General features: G+C 45.1%; 1 long non-coding RNA gene across 1 annotated transcript; it reads right to left on the reverse strand.

Annotated features, from left to right (window-relative positions):
* Nucleotides 1-1769: 1769 nt before the first annotated feature.
* On the reverse strand, nucleotides 1770-16541 carry LOC112471831. Its single transcript, XR_003043428.1, has 3 exons — nucleotides 16466-16541; nucleotides 1974-2004; nucleotides 1770-1860 (listed from the first exon to the last, which is right to left on the reverse strand). It is a non-coding gene; the product is annotated as an uncharacterized LOC112471831 (long non-coding RNA).
* Between the last annotated feature and the right edge of the window lie 2943 nt (nucleotides 16542-19484).

Consider the following 19484-nt stretch of genomic DNA (forward strand, 5'->3'; position numbering starts at 1 on the left):
GAGGCGTGGGTGTAAGGGAGGGGCTGGCCTTAAAGGGGAGGACGCGAGACCCGGCGCGTGGAAAGCGGGACTGGGGGGGCTTGCCCGGCAGAGAGTGGGGACTGAGAAATCCTAGTTCTTAATCGGGGCCACCAAAAGGGAAGGGGGAGTCGTATGAAATTAGCTGTTCAGATAGAAAATCCACTTTTTTCCAACTGTCTGTCTCTTAGCAGCAGCCAATTGGAAGAGGGGGTGTACTTTGAAGGCGAGAAATGACTGAAAGTGTGGACTGAATGAGATCTCAGTGGTGAGCTGGAGCTACATAGGCCATTTATCCTAGGAATAGATGTGAGGCAAATATTAAATATTTTCTTAAGTTGAACATTTTTCCTCTGAGTTTTGTATTTCTTCTCTGATCAAGTTATTGTTTTTCAATAAAGACATGTGTAACTATGAACAATTCAGTAATTATACCTTTGAACATTTTTTTTTTCATGTAAATTTACTTTTAAAAGGGATACAGGGTGGGAAGAGAATGAATTGACATTCAGACTGCCTGAATTTCGGAAAGCCTTTACCAACTGGCTGGCTCGCTCGCTCTCGCGCTCTCTCTCTCTCTCTCTCTCTCTCTCTCCCCGCCCACCTTTCCAGAAGAACAGCAATACCTTTCGTGGAGTTGTGGAGAGAATTAGATAAGACAAGGAACATAATAAAAGGGAAGGTCTGTGAATAGGTTCTGACTTTTCCAATGTGGAAAAGTTAAACCCTGAACCTACAGCCATGAGAAGTGGGTATTTTTGAAGAAGCCGAGTTCTAGTTCAGATTAGCAACATGTCTCTGTGAAAGATATTAAGGATATAGCTGGACCTACATCGTAGGCCACATCAGGGGAGGAGACTAGGAAGGCCCTAAATGTAAGCTGCCAGAAGGCCTCTATACATATTCTGATGGGGTTTGGGGATGATCATCAAATACATCCCTGCTGATTGTCTCCCAGCTCTGACTAGTAGAACAGTAGAGAAGTAAGCCAAAAGAACCAGACAGGCAAAGACAAAAACCTCAGTTTATTACCCATAAAGCCAGATTAGAGAATGGGGCCTGACCTATGGCTACACATGGCCCCTAATGTGTCTCCACACCCCCCTCCCCACACACACACAACATTCCAGAGCCCCCTTGTTTGGAGAGACCCAGCTCAGGAAGAAGGAGAGAGAACGTCCTGAGGACGGGCAGGCCCTTGGGACTGAGGCCAGGCAGGGAGGGAGTGAGGGGCAGAGGGGAAGGCAGACATTACCCTTCCAGGACAGGCAGGGCTCACTCCACAGGCCCAGGAGAGAAACAGTTCCCCTAACACAAATATTTGCTCTTTTCAAGAAGAGTTCATTTAGTGTACACCTTGACTGAGTACAAGGTGCCATGCTTGATAGGCCTTGCGGTGGTGAATAGCTTTAATCTGTGGGGAAGAAAACAGACAGGTGCAAGGGGACAGCATTGCAAAAAGTGGCACAGAAACAGATCTGGAAGCCAAAGGGTTCACCTCTAGCAGCAGGAACCAGAGCTTCCTCCCTGACTGATGCGGTGAGACAGTTCCCCCAAACCCTGGCTCTTCAAAGACAAAGAGACTGCCTAAGGCCAGAGAGATGAAAAGACACCTTTAGCTCATCAGATCTACAGTACTGTTGTCACCTCCCAAGGCACACTTTGGGAGTTGCTGGAGGACTGAGAGAAGGAGCGGGCATGGGTCCAACTGCTCAGTCTTTCTCAGGAGATCCCAGGTCTGTGGCTGCTCAGGGCTCTGAGTTGGTCTTTTTCCCTCTGCAGAGGGTCACTGAGGGCTTCCTACTGCTTGGCATTGAGCTGTCATTGCTTCTCTCCAGGAGGCTAGAAAGGCGAAAAGCTCTTTATGAACTTTCAGAGGCAGCCAGGCACATGGAAAGAAATGAGAATTCAGAGACAAATGACCTGAATTCAAGTCTGTCCTCAAGTTGAGTTACCTTTAGCAAGTCATTTATCCTCATTTTGTATCTGAAAAAGAGAAAAACCATAAATTCTACTTTGAAGACTGAGTGAGAATTAAATGCAGTGGTGTTTATAAGAACTCTTCTTCATAAATTATCATAAAGAAGTCAATATTATCACTATTGAAGCATTACTGGCTTGCTCCTCTGCTCTATGCTCACTGCCTGGGGATTGGTCCCTGATATCAAAACTGCCTGCCTACCTAGCTGGGGCTCTGGGGAGGTGCCGAAGCCCAGTGACCTAGGAATAACAAGAGAACTGAAACCCCAGCTGGGGAGTCCTTCTGGAATTACATGGGCCTATTAGGACTGGGGGGTACGCAAGGACTCTAAGGGCTTGTATATAGTGCATAGAGATTACATAAACTGCACACAACACACAGAAAACACACACATATATGAACACAAACACATAAGCATAATGTGATTGATATATAACAGACAGAATAAATGCCTAATACATAAATAATAACTGGGTAGTGAGATGGACTGAAGGAAGAAGCACTAGACAAATGATCAGAGTCTTAAGTTCCATTCCAGGTAACCTCACAGAAGTCCTCTGCTCTCTCAATTTCCTTTCTCTTTCTTGTCTGCAAAATAGTGATAATAATATTTGTCCTGCCTTCCTTGTAGAGCTGTTGTAAGGATAAAACATTTCCCTTAGGACACAGAAGTCCAAAGTTCTGTTTGTATAACACCAAACTTTCAACCATCTGTAAAGAACTACTGAAACAGTCTTTCTGGATGTGCAGAAGCCCTTTACAAGTTAAAAGTATGTATAAATAGGAGATATTGCTTTTGTTTGCTATTCACATGCAAACACATATATCATGCAACACTGTACACACAAAGACAAATTAAAGACCTCAGGTACATAGAATTGGATTAATTGTAATCCTTGATTGATGACACACCCTCATCATTGGGTCATTGTTCCAAATATCTCTGCTTTTATTCAGTTATTAGTTCTTTTTAATAATGCAATAGCACCTGTGAATCCACTCCCAAAATTAAAGCTAGGACTTTGACAATAACATGTATTCTAACCAGGTGGTTCTTCCACTGCACTCTCAACCCACCCCTGTTTCCCTAGCCAAAAATAACCATTATCTGGAAGCCAAAGGTCACCATTCCCAAGTTTTCCTTTTATATAATCGTATTTTGTAAGGTCACATTAAAGGCATAGGTGTTTGGCCTTTATGAAAATTGAAGCTTATCGTGTCTTAAAATGGAGATGATAAGGGTGACTTTATCGGCAAGAGGAGGTTAAAATAAGGAAACATCTTGTCATAGTTTTAGAGTATTCCCCACCTTCTCACGGTGGCGGTGATGGCGACAACAATCACTGAGTGTTGACTCTGTGGCCGATGCTGTGCTCGGCCCTCTACCTGCACTGTTTCATTTCAATATCGTGTAGACCTGTGGCAGATTGCTATTTGTTTGGGCCAATATCCATTTTCCCCTCTTCAACAGTCAAGAGCCTCAATATTTAGCTAAGCACATAGACTTCCTAGACTAAAAATTACATTTCCCAGCCTCCAATACAGCTGTCTGTGTTCATGAGATTAAGTTCTCGCCAATGGCTTATAAATGGAAGTGGTTAAAGAGAAAAGATAGACACTCCTACTTGTTCTCCTCTTTTCTCTTTCCTGCTGGCAGGAATGAAAATTTAATGGCTGGAGCCCAAGTAGCCATCTCAGGTCATGAAGTGGAGGCTACAGGTTGAGGATGACAGAGCAAAAGGATACAAGAAGCTTATGTCCTGGGGAGCATGGATTCATCCTATCAGCCCTAAACCACTTACCCAGACTTTTAAGAAAGAGAAATAAATGTCTTTCTTGTTATACTAATTGATGTATTTAGTTTTCTATCATTCACAGCCAAACCTTTTTCTAACCATTACACAATCCTGTGGAATATGTACTCTTATCCTCATTTATCTATTTTGTAAATGAGAAAACTAAGTCCTAGAGAAATTAAATAACTTTCCTAAGGTCACACAGATAATAAAGGACAGAACACAGGTCTTTCTGATCCAAAGTCCATGTTCATGGCCCTCATCCTAGATCTTGAGCAGACATATATCCACATATCTTTCTTGATGTCAGAAATATAGTGTGTGCCATTTCTGGGCATGGCCTAGAGAGCTGTGAGTTATACTTTCATTTTAGATAAATTTTAAACCTCTCATATCCCAATTTCCTTCAGTCTTCTAGAATGGGCCTGTGTTAATTTGCATGGCTGGGTTATATTATAGGACAAATCATGAATCCATGATGATCTCTCCCCACCCTGCCTTCACATCATCAGGGGGTGTGACAATTTCCTATTGTACTATGATGTGACATTACGAATAGATGACAGAGGGTAGAAATATACAGAGGCGGACTTCTTGGAAGTTTTCAGATGACATGCCTTTGATCAGAAAGGATCATCCACAGGCTGTTGGATATGCATATGCACACAGGTGAAGTGGCCTTTGTATTCACTGCTAATACTAATACAGCAGACAAAATATTGCAGAAGGGAGTATGAGTCACAAGAAAAGTCTTCCCACTGAAAATTCACCCTTGGAAAGGAAGATAACTTGAGACCAAGGAGAGAGAGAAGCAGTCTTCATGTCACAGGCTAATAATTCTTTGATAAAATGAGAAATTCTCCAAAGCAAGAATGACAGATATATAAGAATCATGAGTCACAAAAATTTCTGAAATCTCTGGAAGTGCTAAGGGCTGAGCCACAGAAATAAATCCTACCCAAAGCAAGTGCTGTCAGCAGTGCACTACCCAGGTGGCAAGAAATGCTCTGCTCCCCACCGCAGTGCCCTTGTCTGCACCTCATTCTCTGACAGTTTCACACCACAGCAGGGAGCAGCTGGAGCTGTGGGGAAGAATGGGAATGGAAAGAGAAAGAAGGAAGTACCCAAAGGAGAATAGAAACTTAGCCTCGGTACCCCAACAGACACAGCATGTCCAAAGGGACAACAAATGATACTTTTTAGGCCTATATCATGCATGATTATAAATTCTGCAGCTTAGTATGGAAAACAGAGGGAAAAGAGGTAAATATTCCACTATAGTCATCCTGACACAGGATAACTGGCCTCTATAAATGTGAGCTGTTATTATACAGCAGGTACTTTCATACTAATCATCTCCTTCAATCCTCTCAACAAAGCTGTAAGTAGTAGTATTTCTGCTTTTCTGATCATTGAAAATACTGTGGTTCAGAAAGTTTTCATGACTGACCGAAGTCATCACACTAGAGCCAGAATTCAGGCTTTTCCACACATGTCAGAGTCCATGTTCCTAAACGCTCTTGTATGTGGTCCAGCTACCTGATATCTGCCCAGCCAAGCTGGGGAAGCCATCCCCATCCCAATCTGTGTGTGTGGCTCAGGAGAAGATGGTCTGCGACCCGCAACTTACCCAGATTCCAAAGACTCTCCCTCTAAGAGAGTTAAAAGCAGTGACTAAAGTTATTTTAGGATTCATGAGTTTGGGATCCTAACATGTGTAAGCTTACTCTGTACCCATTAAACAATAACTCCCCACTCCCACCCTCCTTCCCCCAGCAACCACCATTCTACTTTCTTTATAAATTTGACTACTCTAGGAAACTCATATAAGTGGAATCATACAGTATTGGTCTTTTTGAGACTGGCTTATTTCTTAATGTCTTAACATAATGTCTTTAAGGCTCATTCATTGTTGTAGCGTGTCAGAATTTCCTTCTTTGTTTAAGGCTGTATTGTATACCACCTTTTTTTTTTATCCATTCATCCCTGGATAGACACTTAGTTTACTTCCATCCTTTGGCTATTGTGAATAACACTGCTATGAACATAGATGTACAAATATTTGTTTGAGTTCCTGCTTCCAATTCTTTTGGGTATATACCCAGAAATGGAATTGCTGGATCATAAGGGAATTCTATGTTTAATTGTTTTTAAGAACTGCCATGCTATTTTCCACAGCAGTTATATCATTCTACATTCTCACCAGCAATGCACAAGAGTTTCAATTTCTCTGCATTTTAGCTAACACTTGTTACTTCCAGGGTTTGGGGGGTTTTTGGTTTTGGTAATAGCCATCCTAATGGGTGTGGCCTTGAGAGGGTTTACCCATGGTGCTCTGGGGCTCATGAACGTAGAGATTCACCCAGAAAGTCCTCACTAAAGAGGTGACATTTGACCTAGGCATCTACAGATGGGCAAGAATTCTCTGGGTAGAAAAAGAAAACCACAGAGGAGAAAGAGGTAACATTGAACAATGGAATGAAGAGAGATGAGAACTTGCGTGGCCTGTTTCGAAGCAGCAGGTGGTCGGCATGGGCTGGAACATAGGGTGTGTAAGGGAAAAGATCAAGACGTCAGGCAAGAGGCAGATTTAAGGGCCAGAAATTCCACTAAGGCTTTGGACTTCAGGCAATTGGGAGCCGTTAGTAATGTGCATGGAAGGATTTGGCAAACTTCAACATGTTATATAAATATAAGAATTTAGAACAAAAAGGAGAGACACATTTTTAAAGAAACGTAGGTACCAAAGACTAAAATGCAGTGCCTGGAAAATGGAAGCAACTTCTGGCATCTGCCAGGAAGGATACTGGGTCCCCAGGGTGCTGGCCCTGACCCATGCCATCCTGTTGGCTCCAAGTACGTAGGTAACCAAGCAGCAAAAGCAGCCTGGTGCTGCTGACCTCTTTAGCAGCTCCTGCTGGCCATAGATGGCATCCCAGACAGGTGGACCCAGGAGGGGAGCAAATCCTTCTTACTCTGTCCTGGACCATTGCACTCAGTGATGTATCACCTTCTAGTGCAAGATTCTGAGTCATTCAGACACTGGGAAAATCTTAAACCAGAGTAGCCACCTGCCCCTGACAGCCTCTTATAAGCCTGAAGTCGGGCCCAAACAGAGCCCCCCCAATGCAGATGTCTCACTGTCCCTTCTGCCGTGAAGAGAGGGGCAAAAGACACTTCTTTATATTTAACATATAGGAGATTTACAAAATCATCGAATTCTTTTTAACCTTTAATATATTCACATGGTACAAAATGCAATAGCCCAAATGGACATACAGTAAACTGCTCCCCCCATCCCTAACCCCTCAGCCACCCAGCTCTCTGCCCGTTACTTATGTATCCTTCTAGAGGTGTTCCAGCCAGGGACTGTGTTTGGCCTAAATCCCAAGACATCAGATCTTAAACTTGGCAGTCATGCTGTTAAGAAGAAAGCCCTGGACCAGCCGTGCCACGTGAAGTCAGAGCTTGGACACCCCGTGGGCCAGCACCAACCTTAGGTGCAGCCTTCATTCTTGGGTGCCTGGAGTCAAAGTGTCCTCCCAGGAGTGTGAGGCTTCTCCTGGCATCATGAGTGAAGCGGATAATTCCTCATGAAGCGATAGGAAGTAGGGGATGACAACCAAGGGCGGGAACTGGATACATGATTAAGAAAGACAGCAGGACAAATCCTGAAAAAGGAGAGATGGGGGTAGATGCTCCTTGGTTGTGTGAGCCAGGAGGCTGAATCTGGGGCTGACTGACTGCCCACTTATATCTGCAGAGCTGTTTGATATGAAGACCCCTGTAACTCAGATGGAGAATGATTGGAAGGGCAGCAAAGAGGGGCATGTGGGCAATCTTGCCCTGGGCCTTCCCAAGACAGGTCAGAGGTGTTTCTTCAAGTGTTGGTGCAATCACAGCTGCCCAGGCCACAGGGTTCCCACCCACGTCACTGCCCAGGAATCTGGTTCTTGTTTACCATGAAGAAATGTGGTTATTACAGAGCCCAGTTACCCTCCTCCAGCTTCCCCCAGAGAGTGTGTGGAGGAGCCTAAGGCCTGGGAAGGGAGAGTTGCTGAGTGGGAAGACCAACAGGCTTCCGGGGCCCTAGCCCTCCCAGAGATCCCTCGCCAGGACCAGTCGGAGAGGGAACCGGCAGGACTCCCAACACGCCTGGGACCTACCTTCCTAGAGAGTTGGGAAAAGAGAGAGCAGGGAAGCAGAAGAAGCGAATGAAGGTGAACAGGCCAGGAACGGCTCAAAGGGACCAGGAAGAACTGGATTCCTCTGTGTTCTACACTGTGTTATGAAATCAGAGAAACCTGGGCAGGGAGTGAAGCCTCTGAGGAGATTTATGTTCCGCAAACTTTGTATCCAGCCCTCGTGACTTGCCTAATGCCTGCCACAGCATTCGACACATATTTCTGCTGGAGGGTGGAATGGAGGAAGGTGGATGGCACATAGAGAAACACAGAGAAAAGCCGCAATAATAGCTCCCACTAATTGAACACTTATTATGTCCCTGACATGGTTCTAGTTCTTTCCATGTGTTAACACAATGAATCCCCATAATGACTCTACAAGATGGGTGTTACTAATATCCTCCCAATACCCCATATGAGGAAACTGAGGCCCAGTGAATTTAAGTGACTTAAAGTAAGGACTGGGGTAGGGGTTCAAATGCAGGAAGCTAAGACCCAATACTGTCTTCTTAGGCACCATGCACTTCCAAACAGAGAGCAGGGCCAGCTGGAAAGGGACCACCCAAAGACAGGCAGCTGCTACAGCTTGGGATAAAGCTCTGAGTTTTTCTTCTTCCATCAATTACCCTACTGTGACCTCATCCCAATCCCAACCCCTGGGTGGGCTCCACTGGACCCCTATTCTAGGCTCAGAAAAAATTATAATAAGACTAAAATGGGTATGCTTTTCCCAAAGCAAAATTCTAATAATCTATTAATTTGGCTCAAGATCTTCATAGGAAAGGCACAAAAAGGCGTGGGCCCCAGGGACTAAACAAGAGTCCAAGAGCCTGCCATCCTGCGCGCGCTTGCTCTCTCTCTCTCTCTCTCTCTCTCTCTCTCTCTCTCTCTCTCCTCTCTCTCTCTCTCTGTCTCTCTCTCTCTCTCTTTCTGTTCCCTTTGCATTTTTCAGAACGTTGCCCAAATGAGGAGGTATTTCTGAAACACCAGCTTGGTTCATTCACTCCCCACACAGCTGTCTGCTCTTTCTTCCTGGGAAGCTGAGCTAACAAGGTAGTATGAAAATCAGGTCATTTCACCATTTTTCAGCGTTTCCAGAGGCCATGGTGCCGCAAATGGACATGTCAATGTGGAATAATTGCATTGGCCCTGACGCCTGTTTTCTGACTACCACTTATCCATAATCGATTCCTGAAAAAGACAAAGGATGTGAGTAATCAGCCAAGCAGATGGAGAGGCAGCCGCCAGAAGAGAAAACACAGCTCCCCCGACTGGAGAGGAGAGAAGGGCCTCTGGTCCAGGGAATGCGCCTGCCGTGGTGACAAAACGGGCTACAGAGGAAGACACAAGGCTCTGACCGGCCTCAGCAGATAGGGACCAATTAATCACTGGACTAGTCCTTCCACATCTTCTGATAGCGGTGGGAAGCTCTTTCTCTCGGAAATGGAGAAGGAAGCAGCAAGGAAGGACCCTGAGGATATCACATGAGGGAGGATGCATGGTGTTAGAATAAGGTCGAAAGCTCACAAGTCCTGGAAACTAGTTATTTAAAGACGCTCCTTGTGAAACAGACAGGCACACACACACACGCACAGTTTTCTTTGGCTGGCTTCTTTGCCTTTAGGTCTGGCTGAGGAGATGGGGCCAGGCATTTATCACTGGGCATTTTAGGCAGTTTCACTTCCTGTTTCTCATGCTGAAAGCATAATAATCATTATCATGATAATAATAATTCCACAGCCTTGCCTTTGCTTCCTATTTATCTAGGGCCTCCCAGAAGTGTGTGTATAAGAGGGAGGGGGAGAGTACAGTTTATCCGCTGTATCAGTCAACAGCTGGGGGTGGAGACAGCCCGGAGGTGACAGTGACAGGTAGGAATTAGCAATGGAAATTATTAACCTCACTTTATTTTATAGGAGGAAGAATCTAAATGGGTTGGTAGTTTCCCCCATTGGCTATTCTCACCATAGGGACATTTGTAAATCTCTTCTCCCAAGGCCCTCTAAAAATAAATCCTCTCCAAAACCTTTCTGTCCATCCTCCAATCTGCCCCAGTCGAGGAAATCCTTCTAATCCTAAGCCCAGAGAATTTAAGCTAACTTCCTGGAGTCACATAGCAGGTCGGCAGGAAAGAAGGGACCAGGCTGGGCTTCTTCTGCAACCATGAAGAGTTGTGACCAAGAAGGGGATTTCCAAACCTACGGGGAACTTGCAAAGTTGTTAGGAAAAACCACTATTTCTGCTAAGGAAAAAATATGCAGTCCCTGCAGACTTGAAACCCGAGGACAATGAGAGAGAGAGAGAGAGCTCTTACTGAGAATGTGCTGAGAGCATCAAAGATTAGGTGGGAGAGAGGAACAGCTTCCTGGTGTTGGTCAGGAACAGGGCTTCATGGAATGGAGGTGTCAAGACAGTATTTTCATTTTTTTAAAACGCCATTGAAGAGCTGGACTTTTAGGACAAAGGCTGAGCCCTTTCCACTCTGGGACTCAGTCGGGATAGTGGAAAGAGGAGGAGGGAGCCATTATCTTAATGACAATAGTAACATAGTCTTCCTTTAGGTCCTGCCCTTCCCTTAGGGATCTGAGGAGAAAGCGGGGGAGGGAGGAAGCAGGTAGTTCAAGAATCCTCTCTATATGAACAAAAAAGGCAGGTAAAGAAAAAAATAAAACCATCAGAGAGAGCTCCTAATTAATTAAAATTAAAAAAAAAGAAAACCTCTCTCTCAGACACAAAGACACACACAGATACACACCTGAAGCACTATATAGCTACGTTGAGGACGAGCGGATGTGCTCTCACATTTCTTTGTTATGATATTTATCGTTGTTATTTTTTTTCCCCTAAAGAACATCATGGGGCTGGATGGTGAATGACAGGTTAAAAATGTGAAAATGAAAAGTTTACTGTGATCCTGTGAATAATCAACCTTGGGCTGTCAGGTATTTCATCAGTGCAGAGAGAGAATAAAAATAATATCAAATGCTTACATGACAATTGCTATGTGCCAGACTCTGTTCTAAGCACTTTATATATACTTGCTCATTTAACACTCACGACAACCCTGTGAAATAGGCTGCTACTATTATGGCATCATTATTCATACTCATTTATCTTGGCATTCCAGAGCCTTCAGAAAGGCTAGGTTATTTAGCTGCTCACCTCTGCCTTTCTTCCAAGCAGTAGCTATTGCTTACGTAATTCGCAAGACCCAGTGCAAAAGGAAAACTCAGGGGTCTTCTAAGCGCCAGTCCCTGTGTGACTTCACAGTCACATGTCTATGAAGCTGGCCTTGCATGGAACCTCCCCAAATCCTTGTACAGAACTATCTTCTATTATTTTCACCTGGTATGTGCCCAACTCATGAACAAGGAAAGGGAACAGAGAAAAACACATCCTACCCCATTTCATTGGGCCTCTGCATACGGCTTTATTGAAGAAGGCCTTCCACGGCTAAAGGAAATTTTGCTTTTCAAAGCGGATCTAGATGATTTTTAAGATCTCTCTCGATGCTGTGTTAGGAGATCCGTCCTTTTATTCATCCCTCTCTTCACATCCCACATCTGATTGGCTAGCAGCTCTTGCCGATTCTCTCTCAGCACGGCCTCCTATATCCTGCCCTCTTTTCCATCTCCCCTGCTACTGCCCTAGTTTTCTCTCACCTAGGATATTCCAGTAGCTGGCTAACTAGATTCCTTGCTTTCAACCCCCATTGTTTCCAATTCATCCTTCCCTCTGCTTGTTACACTCAGGCTTTTATTAGTTCCTTTTTAGGACGTTCTCTCCCTTGGGTTATAAATTTCTCCAGGTGGGTTCTCTATCCTCAGCCTCCTGTGTAGTCCTCAGTAGTCCTGAGAAGGGCAGGCTGTGCCTTCTGGGTGCTTCTGTGACGCTTCTTTCGCACACCTCTCCTTTTCCTTCAGGCCCGGCCTCTCTGAGTCTCAATTACAGCTCAGCCTCTCCGAGTCTCGATGGAGAGAGCGCTGCTCTTCTGTCAAAATTCCAGAGGAAAGCATGACATCTAAAGTCCTCTCTCCTGTTACAATCAAAATACGGCCAACTGGAAAGATCCGTCTGCCAACGAATCAGTAAGGAGAGGTAACAGTGAGGAGCTGTGGAGAAGGCTGATTGGTGCTTCTTGCTTAGAACTGTAGATATGGGTTTATTTGGCCTGACTTTAGAAAGGCAGAGAGGTCTGACTTCCATAATTGTCAGTGCCCATCACAGAGTAACTGGCAGCTCAGGATTATTTTAAAGAGTGATAAGCCTTAACCGCTTCTTTAGGGAAGAAATCCAAATCAAAGATGCTTTTCCTCAACATTTAAAAAAATCTTTCTGGTACCCTGATCTCATTTTAAGACAACCTAAATTACCTTGGCTCCAGAACATAACGACTACCATATCAGTGATGATGCATTCAGCTGAAAAGGTAACTAGCAGTGGCTTAAACCATAAAGAAGCTAATAGTTTCCTAATAAGACTGAAAGGAGGTGATCTCGGGTTGTCTGGTAGCTCAATGAAGTCATCAGGCACCATCAACGATCCAGGGCTTTTCATGCTCCTGCTTTGCCTCCTCAGCAGGCTGAACCTTACCCGGTGGCTCAGCTTATCCTCTCATTGTTGCAAGCAAACCGTAGCAGCCCTAAGCTTCACATGCCCAGACAACACGGTTCAACAGAGCGAAGAAAGAGTTAAGAGTAAAACAAAGACTATAAACAAATTTTCAAATTCTAAAGGCCTTTGTGACTGTTATTTATCAAGGGAAAACATGTTTCCCAGAGAACCTCACAGATTTCTTTTTATGTCCCCTTGGCCAGAAGTGGGTCATAGGCTTTTCAAACCAACTACTAGACAAGGGAAGTAGAATTCCCAGGATTTGTCCCCTTGGGTGAGGGAGAAGCCTAATTCACAGGAAGAAAGAGGCGGATGGTTTCTGAGTAGGTAACTCACGCCCTCACCTGACTTCTTCCCCTGATCCTGTAACATGTTTACCCTTGGCCCTCAGTCCTGCGTCTCCCTACACTTGCCTGTTTCTCCTCTCGCCTTCCCTAGAAAACTCAATGCAGGAGCCACGTGATTGCACTGCCTCCCTCCACATCTTCACCTCTTCCTCACTCCTCAATTCTGCCAAAGTCGAGCTCGTGTCTCTGCCATTCTTCTATCTCCTTCTCATCTCAGCTCACTCCTTCCGTTAAAACTCTCTGCTGGGTTTGACATCCCTTCTTCCTCAAAACCCCTTCCGACCTTGATTCTCAAGACATCACACTCTGAATTCTACTTCTACATCCCGGCCCACTTCTCGGTTTCCTTCAGTGGCTCTTCTCTTCTGCCTGTCCCTGAAATGTTAAGGTTATTTAGGGCTCTTTCTTTGAATGTCTTTCAATCATTCTCTACTACTTCCCAGGTTTCAACTATGAGTTAACTCTATACCTATGACCGCCAAATCTACAAATCCAGGCCAATTATCTATTGAATGTGTACTCATAGTGGACTTCCATTACTAGATATTCCCAGACACTGTAAATCCATCAACTATAAAATTGATTGCATTATCTACACACACACACACACACACACACACACACACACACACACACACTGCACCATTCTGCTGCTCAAAGAAGGTACCACTATCTGTCTAGTTAACAAAGGCAAAAGCTGGTCGTCACCCTTGACTCCTCACTGTCTCTCACCCCAATACTCAATCAATGACCAGTTCCTGCTCATCCCTCTCCCCACCATCTGCTTCCTTCCTCTCCAGTCTCATGCCATGGCCCTGCTGTAGGCACTCACCATCTTGCATCTGGATTGTGGCACCTGCCTCCTAACCGGTTTCTGGCCTTTCTCTTTCCAATTCAGTCTTGCAATATTGCCCCAATATTTTTTAATGCAAATTTCATCTCATTACTACTTTAAAATCTTTCAATAGCTCCCCAGAGCCTAGAGAAATGGGCCACACTCCCTGGTACAGCATGTGGGGCTCTTCCCAGTCATGGCCCAAAGTCATAAACACTATTTTTAGTCTAATCTGTAAATGTTATGTAGGTTAGATTAAAGAGGGGGTGAATGGTGACAGAGAAATTAGTAAAAAACTCTTCTAAAATACTTTTTAAAAATCTCTATCATTAAGTGTGCAGTTTTGGGTAAGCCCATATTGCCCCAGGCTCCTTGAATACACACAGTGCCCAATGAATATTTATTGATTCGAAATCGAAGTGTGTTACTTTCCTTTGGGTTTTAACTTTTCCAACTGCTTAACATGATAGACAGAGTCATACAGCCCATGATCTTAGCTAGATCACTTAATTTCCACAAATTACTTACTCCATGGCCTTATATTAGAATTTGGAGGTAAGAATAAATGTACCAAGTAATTGAAATGAATGGGTGGATGAAAGAGGCATTGTGGGAAATGATTGATAAGACCTGGTTACTATTAAAACCTAGGTGCCCATAATAAGTCCTGTGCCCTCCATCTCAGTTGAAGGTAGCCAAACTCTTGGATCAGGAAATAGTAAAAGACATGACAGTTTAGTTCGAGGATGAGAGGAGTGGCCCTTGTGGGTGATTGTGTATTGGGTGGGGAGGAAAAAGGAGAGAGAGAAAACATATAACATTAATATAAACAAATCACAACAACTACATTCAATAAATAGAAATTGGAAGGCTCTATTTCAGATCAAGACAAAGCAACATTCCCTTTTCACATTTTTTTCAGTATTAGAATCCCAACTTTAAAAGGCCAAGGTCAGGACTCAGACAATGGGAAATATTTTCTTTCTTAAAATCTGACAAAAAAAAAAGGAGCCAAAAGGAAATGGAACTGGAGTCAGAAAAAAGAGTCATTTCTGGAGCTGCATCTGTGAAATTCTCCAAGAGGTGGGAGGAGGAGAGAATTAGCATAACCGAGCTTCTGTATGCTCTAAGGTAAAGTACCTCATACACATTGCCTCAGTCAAGGCCTCGCACCATAAGGTAAGAATGATTGTTCCCACTCTGTGTCTTAACAAAGAAAAACCTAGCCCTGTACTTAGTAAGGGACAGAGCCAGCACTTGAACCCAGATCTTTCTGATCCCAAAGCATAGACCTTAACACCTCTCTGTGACCATGAGCAGCCACTCAGAAAGCCTCCTTTCCCATGAATAGCGATCTATATGTCCAGATTCATTTATTCATTAAACAAATCTTAATTGAGTGCTCGTTATACATCTGGCACAAGCTAGGCTATGGATTAGCTATGGCTATGCTTTAGGAGGGGTATTCAAGGACCCCCTAGAGGTGCCTTCTGGCTACAGATTTCAGCAACTGTAAGAAACCAAGGCAGCCAAGGCTCCCTTCTCTGCTGTTGTCAATATCTGATGAATTCCCACTGGGAAAGGGGTGGAACACTGTAGCCATCGCTCTTCTGCCCAGGTTAGGAAGAGCAGAAGGAAAAGCCAGCAGGAAGCCCAAGGGACAAATGGACTCCAGCAGTCTCTCACAGGGTCCTGTGTCAAAAATAGTCCCAATACAGAGTTTCCCTTGGGGTAGGTGAAAAAGTTCTGGAGATGGATGGGGGTGATGGTTGCACAACATTGTGAATGTACTCAATGCCACAAATTATACACTTAAAAACTGGTTAACATGGTAAATTTCATATTGTATATATCTTACCACACTTAGTAAAATAAATTCTTGAAAACAGTTTTGAAACTCACTGTGTGAACATCGCTCCCAAATGTGCACCTGTCCAAACAATTGATCATTCAGACCATTCATACAACTCGGTTCATTTTAGTTTTAAGCTATGAGTACAAAAAGGGAAAGAAGGAAGCAAGGAAGGACGGGAGGGAGGGAGGGAGGGAGGGGAGAAGGGATAGCAAGCTCCATTATTAAGGTGTAGAAGGAGTTAGGACCATCGTTGAACTGTTTCCCTGAAGAATAAGAAGAATTTGTTCTTTGGGCACGTTTCCCGCCAGTCGCATCCAGCATCTGACAGTCATAGTGCACTAAAAGGAATTTCCAGTATGGTGCCTAAAACTAAACATAAATCAAAAAGACTGTTAAATGACAACGAGAAAATAGGCCCAGGACTGTCTTTCTAGCCTGAGGGCCATAATCACCAGGTCACTCTGACCTGGCCTGGCAGGCAGCCCTGGGTGGCTGGAAAAGGTGACTTCCTGGCCAGGATGGAAGGAGCCTGGCAGCCATGAGGGGCTGAGCCATGTGGGGTGTCTCAGGTCCAGGTATGAGTGACAGTGATGCCAGCTTCCAACAGGGAAGACCACCCCAGCAATAAGAATAACTGGGTCCCAGGACCAGGAAGTGTCCCACCTCACTCCCCCATACTGCCCACCCACAACACCGTGACAGGCAGTGGCCTCCCTGGGAGGCAGGCAGCGCCTCTATCATCTCCACATTACAGATAAGGAAACAGCTAGGCTTGAATCAAGATGTTCAAACAGGTCACGTCTTTTCCTCTGTGGAGCAAAAAGAAGTGACTCACTCAATGTTCTCACTGGAACCGGGCTCCCGATCCAGCACAGCTCCAGTGCTTTTCCCACTGTAACGTATCAGTCCATAAAACTGAAAGAAGCTCCTGACCAGGGACCGTAACTGCAAACAGAAGAAAGAGAAAGAAGCCAGAACCCTGGACTCACACTCATCTCTTTTTTGGAGCTTTGGAGGAGAAACTGTCATGGACTAAGGTGAAGAAGCTGCCCCTGTATAACTTTATCCTTATATTCGCCACCAGAGGGGGCAGTTGCTCCACATCAGTGGTCTTTCGGCGGCACTGAAGATACTTGCTAAGGGTGAGATCCCCAAGGCCAAAGGGTCATTTTAGCTCTCCTCTGCCCAAGTGCTGCTTGCATTTACTTAGCAAACAGCGCCCTGCTGTAGATAAGGAAGGCGCTGCAGGATCATCTGGTCCCAAGCAGCTGGCTATTTCCCCTACTCTTACAGAGCTCCAGAAATAGATTTCAGCACCTCACTTGGCTGCTGTCATTAAGCTGTCAGTGTGGGCCACTGGCCCCAGAGATAGGAGCCAGGTGAGAGCATATTACCCCCTCCCCCCACCCATCCCTGTGACTGTGCATCAGCCCCTAGGGAGACGGCAGGGGTTCTCTTCCTCCTGCCCAAGAGCCCCAGGCACCTGCTTCCATCTTTCTGGCCACTTCACAGGCCGTGCCTGAGAACAATAGAGGCTTGGCCTGGGAGTCCAAAGCCTGGAGCCCCTTCATTTGTCTCTTGAGATCCCTGTCCTGAGAGGCACTCATTGTAGAGATGAGTTTGGGCTCTACCCGCTTCAGAATCCACTCCTACCCCTCCTTGTCCCCAATGCATCTGCCTTTGCTTCATTCCAGCTGGTGTCCTCAGAGGAATGGCTAATTAAATTGAAAAGAGCTGGCCTATTTTGGGTGTTTTTCAGCTAAGACCTGGAGGAATAGCCACCAAGTTTGGAAAGAAGCCCAGGGAGACTGAAAAGCTCTAGGTTGGCTGGTTATTCTAGGATTGGCAGGTCCTAAGTCCCATAGGCTAGCTGGTCCAGTTAAAGTTCCATCCCATTCTCTGGGTTGTCAAATTTGATGGGGCAAAAACTGGAGAAAGGGGAAATAGTCTCCTGGGTAGTCTTGATCCAAGTTGTCCTAGAAGAAGAACAAACTCATTTATTTGGCCTTGTTATTTGTAGCAAAGTCAGAGCAGCCACAGTTTGGACATAAGAATTGTTCTCTGAAGAAAGATGGCAGGAGTAGGGATCTGAGGCGGGTGGAGTGCGGGGTGGGTCACGGATGGGAGCAGACGGACAGATCTCAGTCTCAGGTTCCATCACCCGGATTTGAACCGATATTGTTTCCTCCCAGAAAATTACTTTCTTTCCAAAAAGAAAACTCATCCTGTCACTCCCCTGCATCAAAACATCCTTCGGTTCCTTATTTTTCTGCTTACCTGACAAACTCCTTAACTAGACCTATAACATTCCTTTAAAATTAGCCTCGACCTTTCTTACCAGGTTCAATTCCTGCCATGCTATGCTCTAGCCACCTGGAATTACTCACCCTCCCTTCTTCTTGCTGTTTCTACACATTTCAAGTCCTCTGCCAGGGATTCCCTTCTTTGTCTAGCAAATTCTACTCATTCGCGGACTTGCACTGCAAACATTACCTCTCTGAAGTCTTTGTTTTAAACACCTCTAGGAATTAGTTGCTCTGCACTGTGCATCCCTGGAACTTTGACCATGCCTCCAGCACACCGTGTCCTTCCCAAACACATTTTCAAAATGTGTTTAATCATCCAGATAGCCCGAGTCTCCAGCACGGAGTCCAGCTAATTTTTATTGATGAATTAGGACATCGCTCTTGGTGGTGGAAGAAACCTGACCTCCAGAGACGGCAGCAGGGAACACAGGCAGTTTGGCGAGTTGACCCCCTCAGGTGAGGTAAGTGAGAAGGAATGTGTGGAGTCAGACAGGTACAGTGTTTTTGGCCATGGCTGTTAAAATCTCAGGGATAGAAGATCTGAAGCTTGCCCTCACGGTGGATCTAGTTGCTAAGTGGCGTTCTGCTCCAGTGAAGGGAAGCACTCACAGCTCTTTTCTCACCTGTCATCCGAGCCCCATCTCACATTCCCACTTCTTCCAAGAAGGCTTCCCTGAACATTCTTGCTCCTGCCTTTCCAGCTGGAATACCAGATTCAGGAGGTCTTATCCTTGATGGACAGACAGCACAATGCTGGTGCATGTTTTATGCTCAAAAAATGTTCATTGATGCTGATGAAATTGTCTGCTTAGGATCATAGAGACTGTGCTGTACATATTCTGCCCTTTTGGACACACTCCCCATCCTTCTTCCCTGCCTCTGTCCCGGGACTGCACCAGCCAGACTCTCTCGTCTGGCTTTTATCTAGATTTGGCCCACGGGAGGCATGGGAGTAAGAAGAGGTGGCAGTGTATTTATCAGCTTCATTCCCTCCTGCTGGCCAGAGTTTGGCAGTGCTTGCCTTCCTCTACCAAAGTCCACAGCTTCCCTGCACCCAAAGGGGCAGCCTTTTGCTACGGCCTCACCCACAGCCATGCTCTCTGAGGTTGCAGCAAACACCCCATCCCCTTGCCCGATGTGGCTATCCCTGTAGGCTTCAATGTCCCTTAATAGTTTCCTGTAACCTCGCTCATGTTCTGTAAATGACCCCCTCAGTGGACCCCCCCAGTTACTCCATTCTGAATGGGGATTACACACAGTATCCACAGGTCTAGCTCTGTGCCCATCAGGGTTCTCCAGATGCCTGCTCAACATCTGAATGATTACGTTCCACAAACATAGATGCTTCGGAATATGTTCCAATCTTCTTGATTTCTTAAATTTTCCAGCCAGGAAAAATGGGCCTTTGTCATCAACCTTAGGAGTAATTTCCATGGAGTTTGGAGTTCTACAATAGCTCTTGGGATCATAAATAATCTTTCTCCCTCCCTATATGTTCAGTGTTTTTCTGGACCACTTAGATACGTAAACTTGGAGTGGTTTTTTGTG

Source organism: Pteropus alecto, unplaced genomic scaffold (assembly GCF_000325575.1).
Source record: "Pteropus alecto unplaced genomic scaffold, ASM32557v1 scaffold359, whole genome shotgun sequence".
In the NCBI taxonomy this organism is placed as follows: domain Eukaryota; kingdom Metazoa; phylum Chordata; class Mammalia; order Chiroptera; family Pteropodidae; genus Pteropus; species Pteropus alecto.